The following is a 9,706-nucleotide window of genomic DNA, read 5'->3' on the forward strand; positions in this document are numbered from 1 at the left end:
CTTATGGAAATTGAACTATGTTCCATAGTTCAATGATTGGAACGACCACTCGGATTTCATATTAATGGTGCCTCGGCAGGGTGAGAGGGCTTCCATTTCTTTACTTTTTTATTTTAAAACCGGATTGTACTCAAACTCACAAAGCTCCATCCCAAGCTACTGCCTCCTCCGTGCAGGCAATAAAGACATGCACGCCCTGCTTATCTTTTCTGATTAATTCAACTTCCTTCCTGTGACCCTTTCTCTGCCTAAATTGCATGGTTCTTACTATTCATCATGAGTGCAAGGGTGTAGAGAAACTCTGGGCTGGAGGTTCTTGCAGCCCAGAGGGGGAAAAAGAAAGGTGTGTCATATCCAACATCTCATCACTGAGGAAAATTTGGACTCTTAGCACTGAAAGAGATATCTTGACAGAGGGGACCATTGTGGTTTAGGGAGAAACCTGGTCCAGGTAAACTTCCAGGAATCCATAAGGATGTCCCAAGCAACAGTGCTGAGGGTTCCTGGACTGGCCTTCCCATGTAATCAGATTGATGACTACCCTAATGGTCATCACGGAGCCTTCATCCCATTAACTGATGGAAGCAGATGTAAAGATCCATTGCCAAACACTGGGCTCTGTGGTCCAGTAGAAGAGAGGAAGAAGGGATCATATTAACAAAGGGATTCAAAATCATGACAGGGAAACTCCCAGATACAGCCAACCCAGGATTGTCAGCTCATGGATTCTAGACCCAATGCTGAGAAGCCTGAATGGGACCAAATTAGGCCCTCTTCATATGGGTGACAGTTGTATAACTCGGTCTGTTTGTGGGATCCTTATCAGTGGAAGCAGATTCTGTCCCTGTTGCATGAGCTGACTTTTTGAAACCCTTTCCCTATGGTGGGATGCTTTTCTCAGCATTGATGTTGGAGGGAAGAGTTTGGTCCTACCTCAACTTGATATGTTAGGCTTTGTTAACTCTTCCTGCGGGCCTTACTCTTTCTGAGGAGTGGATGGGGGACAGTAGATAGTAGGTGGAGGAGAGAACTAGAGGAGAGGAGGAAGGTGATATAGTGGTTGGTGTGTAAAATAAATAAAAACTTAAAAAGAAGATAAGTTTCTTTCCATCCTCCCTTCCTCCATTGCCTTCAGGTTTAGGCTACTTCTAAGTGTGGCAATTAGTTTTTTCCATTCAACCAGAGGATGTGAGAATTCTAAATTAATCTACTAAACTGTCTTAAAATTATGCTGAGAGTTTAAAGTTTAAATTTTTAAAATGAGAATAAATATAAATAGCAAATCTAAAAAAGTAGAGTGGCAATACATGTATCAGACAAAATAAATTGTAAAACAAAAACTTTACAGGATGAAGATGTTTTCTAGGAAGCTATCACAATTATGTGCATGTAACCACCTAAGATCAGAAAACAAAATACATGAAGCAAAAAGTCACAGAAATGCAATAGCCAATTGAAACCTACTAATTGGAGATTTCAGTAAGTACTTTCAGTAATGGTTACAACATTAGAGAGATGTTAACAATCTGATAAGACTTGAACAACACTAAGAAGCAAATAGTGCTTGGAATACACCTTCACAACAATCCATGAACGACAGCAGAAAGACTTTCTTTTCAAGAGCATTTTGGACATTCTCTGTTACATCAAACACTGGCAGGAAGAAAAAGAAAATTATAGAGTTAAGTATGCTCTTTAACCACAAAATAATGAAGTTAGAAATCAATAACAAGAAAATAAATGAAAACAAAAATCTGTGGAAATTAACTAGTATAACAGTGTGTAAGTGAAGAAATGCAAAAGGGAAGTTACAAAATCCTTGGAAAAGGATTTTGGTGGAGAAGGCCTACAATCCCAGGCACCTGGAAAGCCAAAAGAAGAGAATTGGAGGTTCAGGTACAGCTACAGAGAAAAAACATTGAAAATAATAAAATACAAGTAAAAACAAAATATATGAGTATATATAATATATTACTAAATTAGTCCTTATGGAAATTTTTAAACTTTGAGTGACTGTTTATAAAATACACAAGAGTGGGTGCTGCTGTGCCCCTTGCAAACTCCCCCATCAACACCAATCGCATCTGAATTAGCCTTACCAGACAAGAGTGGACCTGCCCACATTGGAAGGCCCACCCTGAGTCTGGACACATGAGACCCCTGTCCACTCTCTTCCCTCTGTTCTGCATTGGGCTTCTGAACCTCAGGTGAGTCTGGAAGCTGCTATGCTCCCCAATCTGCCCCATCAACTCCTGTTTGCTTCTGTCTGAACCCACCCGGGCAAGAGTGGACCTGCCCAGACCCGGAAGGCCATCCTGAATCTGGACAAATCCCACCCTTGCACACCCACCACCCTCTGCCATCTGGCTGATGCCAGAGGCTGAGCACTCTGCCTGCCACCAGAGAGAGGGAGAGACCCCACCTGCACTCACTAGAAGAAGGGATGGGAAGAAGACAAAGTAAGAACACACTCAACAATAGAAAAATCATTATGACACCACCAGAAACTAAGGACTCCACACCAGCAAGATCTGAAAAGCCCAACATAGAGGATGAAGAAGAAATGGACCTCAAAATTTATCTCATGCAGATGATAGAGTCCTTTGAAGAGGAAACAAGAAAATTCCTTAAAGAAATAGAAAAAAACACAAGCAAAAATTGCATGAGATGGAGGAAAAGATAAACCAAGAAATTCAAGAAGTAAACAAATCTCTTAATGAATCTATGGAAAGACAAGAAAAAACCCAAAAAGTGAAGGAAGCACTCAAAAAATTTCAAGACATGAAAGCTGAAACAATACAGAAAACTCAGAATGAGGTGATGCTGGAAATAGAAAGCCTGGATAAACTATCAGGAATTAAAGATATGAGTATAACCAATAGAATTCAAGTGATGGGAGAGAAAATCTCAGTTGTTGAAGACTCTCTAGAGGATATACAGCCATTGAGCAAAGAAAATCTCAAGTTCAACAAATCCCTAACACAAAATATCCAGGAAATATGGGACACCGTGCAAAGGCAGCACCTAAGAATAATAAGTATAGAAGAAGGTGAAGGAATACAGCTCAAAGGTACAGAAAACATATTCAACAAGAACATAGAAGAAAACTTCCCCAACCTACAGAGGGATATGCCTATGAAAGTGCAAGAGCTTTCAGAACACCAAACAGACTAGACCACAAAAGAATTCCCCTCGACACACAATAATCAAAACACCAAGCCTACAGAATAAAGAAAAAATATTAAGAGAAGAAAATGAAAAAGTCCAAGTAACATATAAAGGCAGACCTATCAGAATCACACCCGACTTCTTGATGGAAATTTTCAAAGCCAGAAGGTCCTGGATAGATATCCTACAAACACTAATGGAGCATGGATGACAAACCAAACTACTGTGACTGTGTTACTTCATCAATATGAACTTGTTGTATTAACTTGGCCACAGAATGTTGGTCTTATAATAAATAATAAATAATAAATAATAAATCAAACAGACCCACACACCAACAGACAGAGACACATGCACACACACACACACACACACACACACACACACACACACTCACTCACTAAAATTTGTGTTATTCTAGAGAAACCTGACTAATATAGTAAGGAATTCTGGCTTTTCTATGACTGCTGTAAATCCCTATATAGTCCACGGTGAGCTCATTTCTGGGTATATAGACTGTGAAAACCAAGCAGATTTGTCTTAAAAAACCTGAGAATCAGGGATCATTGTAGAAAAGGGAGTAGAATCACCAGAAGAAATAGGAGTTTCCTGTACAATTGAGTGTTGTAGAAATGTCTGAAGCTATAATCAAATTCACACCAACATGACAGGTTAAACATGAGCTTAACATGAACAACAATATGCTAAAGTATATGGGGAAATACACTCAAGGTCTCAAAACTACACAAAGACCTACAGGCAAATGAAGAATCCTGATTGTGGGAGAAGTGATCATCCACAGTGTATAGCACAACAACTCGTTATGCCCTACCAAATGGTCAGTCCAGAAAGCATGGACACAGGCAACATTATACACATTGATTATAACTATTGCATGAATTTAAATAGGAGTAGGAAGAATTGTATGGGAGGGCTTGAAAGGCTGAAAGGGAAAAGAAAATGAGGTAATTATAATCTCAGGAATGTTAAAGAAATAATTATCTATGACTGGCACATTTAATTAAGCACCGTAATTTGGAAAGAGTCCTTATACAACAATTGCCATGGACCTGATCCGGTCTTAATATGGGTAGGTAGATCAGTATGCATATACTCTAAAGAAGTGAAATATGCCAGATGGCTTCCTGAAAGGTTAGTTAAATAAATAGATAATAACTTAAGTAATTGCAGGGAAATTGCCCCTCCTGAGAATTTTTTTTCTTGTTTTACAGAAATATAAAGAATCACATCACACTCTGAACCGTCCTGCTGTTGGAATTTCATTTAGAGTAAAGGTTAGATCAAGGAACTAACAATACAGACAACTTGATAGCATCCTTGTATGGACCCCCATGGGAATGTATAGTGGGGACCCTAGATGCCCTGACGTCAAGTCGCATCGCTCCAAGGACTGTGGAATGTGGAGATATGTCAGCCTGTCTGTGGTTAAATAATACTGGCAAGGCTTTAATCAAAATGTGAGTCGCATTACCAAACCAAAAATCGTCCCTAGGGTCAAAGGACAACCAGGGCCCTTCCTTGTGGAATGGAATTTTGTAAGCCTGATGAATGCCATGTGATACAGCAAATTCCAAGAATGCACACATAAAAGTCATACTTACTTTACTGCCATAGCTGAAATTACTTAAGCTGAAACACTTGGTGAGTAATGGTCTATTACACCCCAGGTTTTTGGCAATTAAAATATGTCACAGTCTCCTGCCATGCCACCGCAGGAAAACCAGAATGTTGGAATAAAATAGCTGCTATCCATGTCTCTGATGGTGGGCCCTCAGACCAGGTTAGAAAAACGATGATCCAGGAGAAAATCTGATTTATGATTGGCCCCCTAATTCCTCACATAGCTTATCATCCCTTATTTCGTCCCAAATCTAGCTGGGTGGAAGTGGATCCCTATACATCAAAGATAATAGCTGCCACTCACTATGCTTTAAATGTCATCAATCCCAATTTGGCAGAAGATTCCTGGATGTGCTTAGCTTTAGATACTCAGTGGCCTTAAGCAGTCCACATGTTCAATGATTCCTTGATACCCATCAATGGTTCCCTGCTGACAAGTAGTGGTCAGCTCAGCATTTCTTTTAGAGTTCAACCTACAGGATTAAATTATTCATTGTGCTTCTATAAATATTTTAATAACTAGAGTTTCTGTATAGTTGTAGGCCAGGTTTCCTTTACGTCTTGTTTCTCAGTGATTAATGTGCCCACAGCTCTCTGTGCCAGACCAGTACAGATGCTTATTTGTAGAAATGTGTCAGCATACACCATCCTGCCAGCCAATTGGACTGGGCTATATGTCCTGGCCACCCTCCTCCCAAATATAGAGATTTTACCTGGGGACAAGCCTGTCCCTATATCTAGCATGGATTATCTCATCCCCAGATGTAAAAGGGCTGTTCCATTCATTCCCCTATAGGTAGGTCTTGTTGCGGTGGGAGCTCTTGCCACTGGCTCCACTATTATGGGAGTAGCCTTAAAAACCTATTCTCACCTATTACAGCAAAATGCTGATGATGTAAAGACTGTTTATAAATCCATCCAGCTTCTACAAGATCAGTTTGACTCTAGCAGAGGCAGTCCTATGAAATAGGTTACAAATCAGGCATTGCTCAAGATCGAATCATAAAACATTACGAAGACTTTGAAAAATGCCATAGACAATTGTTCAACCAAAATATTTGGAGTGCTTAGAGTAAATTGCTGCCCTATCTTCTTTCCCTGTTAGATGCCTTGGTTGACCATTTATTCTCCTATCACTCGGACCTCTTCTCTTTAATAAATTGATGGCCTTCATTGAGAATCGGATAGATGCTAATAAAATGCAGCCTGTACAGGTGCACTATCATTACTTTGATTTGGCCAAAATGAGAGACAGCTGTGATGAACTCTAATCATAAGTCTTATGACCAAGTCATCTGCAAGATTATTGAGTTCATTCCTTATTTGGTGACCTGGCCTGAATAGCCAATGAAGGGCAACAGAGGGTGTGCTGAGAATATTTGTTCCCGACAAGCCCCTAAGACAGGAATGACCATCATGAAATGTCATCCCTAATGACAAGTAGGGTTGTCCACACTCTCTAACCAATTATTCCCACTGATTTAAAACAGTCACCGTCCCCTCAAGAATATCCCAAAGTTGGTGCTCTAATTATTTTAAAGAAAATGGGGACCTGCAGAGGACCCTGAATGTAGATAGCATTATATTTGGCATCTTGTGCCATCTATTACTAATTTAGGAACTAACACCCAATTAAGATTCAGGCTTTTCACATCTACTTATCCTCTTGTAAAGCATATGCCCATGTCTGCTTTCATGAGAGCCCCAGCTGCTCCCTTTCATCAGCAGCCCTATCTCTGCCTGGCTGATGGCCACCTTCCCACACATCATGCTTGGCTGGACATGGCCCAATCCTAGCCTTCTCCTGGCAACAAATCTTGCAGGTGCTAGCCTCCTCCCCCCTTCCTGATTCTCTTATCCCACTTAAGCCCTGCTTGTTTGTTTAATAAATGAGACTTGATCAAAATACTGTCTTGTCTCCATCTCTCACATCTTTTGCCCTTTTCATTCCCACTCACTCACTCAGGGTCCCCATTGACAGACCCTGAAGCCCAGGACATTTCTTCACTATCTACTCCTAAGGAGTATATAAAAGTAGAGTTTAATAGGGCAATCCTGGTTGAACACTCTGATTTCCTCCCTCCTGTGAACACCTTCAGACACACAGCTGCTCCCAATTCCAATGTAGAAGCACCCAATGCTAAGAAACATATATTAACTGGTACCCCTAGTGGCTGAAATATCAAGGACACAGAAACTTTCCTAACAGGCAACACACGGCCATCACAATTTATGAAAATACATAGAAAACAGAAAATAATGAAGAAAAACATACCAAACAAGGACAAAACCAGAATTCAGCACCCAGACATATAAAATTCCCAGTCCCAGATGTCTACACACCAGCATAAAAACAATCAATAATACCCAGGCACAATGTATCCACAAAACCCAAGTCAACAGCTGGCCAGGAATAATCCAACATAGGTGAGTCACAATAAAAGACCTTGAAACAGCCCACATAAAGATGATAGAAATCCTCAAGTAATAAATAAATGTCATAAGAAACCCAAGATAATACATCGAATCAGTTTGAAGAAATAAATTTACCCTATAAATATATCTTGGAAAACACCAGAAACAGTGGAAAGAAACAAATGTAAATGTTCAAGACCTGAAAATGAGAAGAGAATCAATAAAGTAAAAAACAAATTCAGGAATTCACAGAGGAACTACAGAGGGAAGCTTCACCAGCAGAGTACAAGAAATGGAAGAAAGAATATCATATATTGAAAATAAAATGGAAGAAATGGATACATAGGACAAAGGATATGTTGCATCTAAAAAATTCCTGACATGAAACATGAAGGAACTGGGAGACAATGTACAGACCAGACTCAGGATAATAAGAAGACTAGTAGAAGGAAAATGAGCCCAACTCAAAGGCCTAGAAAATATTTTGAAACAAAAATCATAAAGGATTCCCTATCAAAGAAAATCATGCATGTAAAGGTACAAAAAACATGCAAGAACAGTGTCTTTGTCACAGTTCCTGTTGCTTTAAAGAGAACACATGAGCTTGGTGACCCTTATAAAGAAAAATATTTATTTGGTGTGTGTAGATGATTCTGAGATGTATGCTCTTAAAGGTGATCTGTAGTCCGTAAGGCTAAGATTTCTTTATTCAGATAAACACCAGCCCAAACGCAAGCCAGACCATGCCAGGGGCAGCAAGGAAGCCAGGCCAGAGAGAAGGGGCTATTCACATGTGCGAGGTCCCTTAAGAATTGTCCCTGCTTCATCTTGGACCTCTGCTGACCATGCCATCATGGGCATGTCCTGGCACACCTGTCAGGGCTGATAGGAGGCAGGGCAACAGTGTCTCCCTACAATTCCCCTTTTAGACTAAAAGAGGATTAAAACATAATAGTGTAAAACATCCAAAATTAACAATCATGAAGGTGAAATACAAGAAGATATAATAATCTGCTATTGTACATCTTAACTATGTCTATTCCAGGTAAGCCCTAAAATCATGTGGAAAGGGTATCTAAATTGAACAACTCCTTCCAAACCTAACTCTAAACAATAAGAAAGTGATTCCTAACTAGGCTTACATTACTCTAATAAACAATAGTGGGGAGTGGGGGCGTAGCATCCTCTAAGTTACTTCCTGCTGAAATGGGACGATGGTAGCCTTGTGGGGACCTGTGGGGAAAAATGTTAGCACAGGGAAAGTTTCTAATGGATTATCTCCACTATATGTTAGGTGGGATTTGCTTGATTGAAGATCTAGGTTGAACTTCTCAACTTGATTGAAGCAAGTACTCAAGGCTCTGGTTGGAGTGTCAGTCGAAACGGAGTAAGTTGAATCTAGTGCAGTCAAATAGGTATGAACCAATTCCTTTTCCGGAGCATCCAGGATTGTCATCAGGTGGAGCTTCACTGGCTATATAGGACTCAAACATAAGTGTCAGCAGAGAAATGTTTGCTTGCACCTGTGTGTGTACTGGGAAAGGCAATCATTGAAAAATGACAATTATGAGTTTTTCACCTTTCAAGTGTGTAGGCCTTGAAAGAAAGAGCCAAGAAAAGGCAAAACATAGTCTTCAAACTCTTCATTTATTCAATTGGCTTCTTGATATAACATAGAATCTTTAAAATTTAGTTAAATAACATGCTTGGATTTTAGAGGAGGAAAGTCAAATCCAACTCTAAATCCACCATCAATTTAATTGAATAAGGACTAGGAAATGAAGAGAAATAGAGTTATTTGATAAACAGTTAAAAAAATTATTGTATGGCACGTTCCTTTTGTTTGAGGGTTATAGCTACCTTCTTTCCTTTAAGTATCTACCCATGCAGTGTCCTTTGACTTCTGGATGTGGGTTTTCCTGGGAAGATAAAAACAAAGCACTTCCAATTCCTTTGGGAGGCTTTCATTTACTACATGGGATATACCTCAGTAAATATCTGTCAGTTGTCCTTATTGAGAGGGTTGTCTTTTTCAACTCAAATCTTGATCAATTTTGATTGTATCGAAAGATTTATTCTCCTGTGGAAACAAATGCAAAACCCCTACCCCAATGTAACACATGTCCAGGTTTCCATACCGAGTTCAGTAAATCTTTAAAGTACACTGTTTCATTCAGTTCAGCAGTTCTTTCCATTGTCCAGTGTCTTTCCACAGCTGTTTTTCCTTTGTCTTTGGTATTAAGAAAGTTTAGTGTCAATAAAGCATTCTGCAACTTATGTTTGAGGGGTTTTGACTTACCAGCTTGCCTATGGAGCATCTCCTTAAGCATCCTATTAGACCTCTCAACAACTGCTTGTCCTGTAGGATTGTGTGGTATACCTGTGACATGCTTTATGTTATAATATTTGAAGAACTGTTCCATTTGTGTGGAGACATATGTTGGACCATTGTCAGTTTTTATCTATGTAGGTATGCCCATAA

The sequence above is a fragment of the Cricetulus griseus genome, unplaced genomic scaffold, assembly GCF_003668045.3.
Source record: "Cricetulus griseus strain 17A/GY unplaced genomic scaffold, alternate assembly CriGri-PICRH-1.0 unplaced_scaffold_6, whole genome shotgun sequence".
NCBI lineage: Eukaryota > Metazoa > Chordata > Mammalia > Rodentia > Cricetidae > Cricetulus > Cricetulus griseus.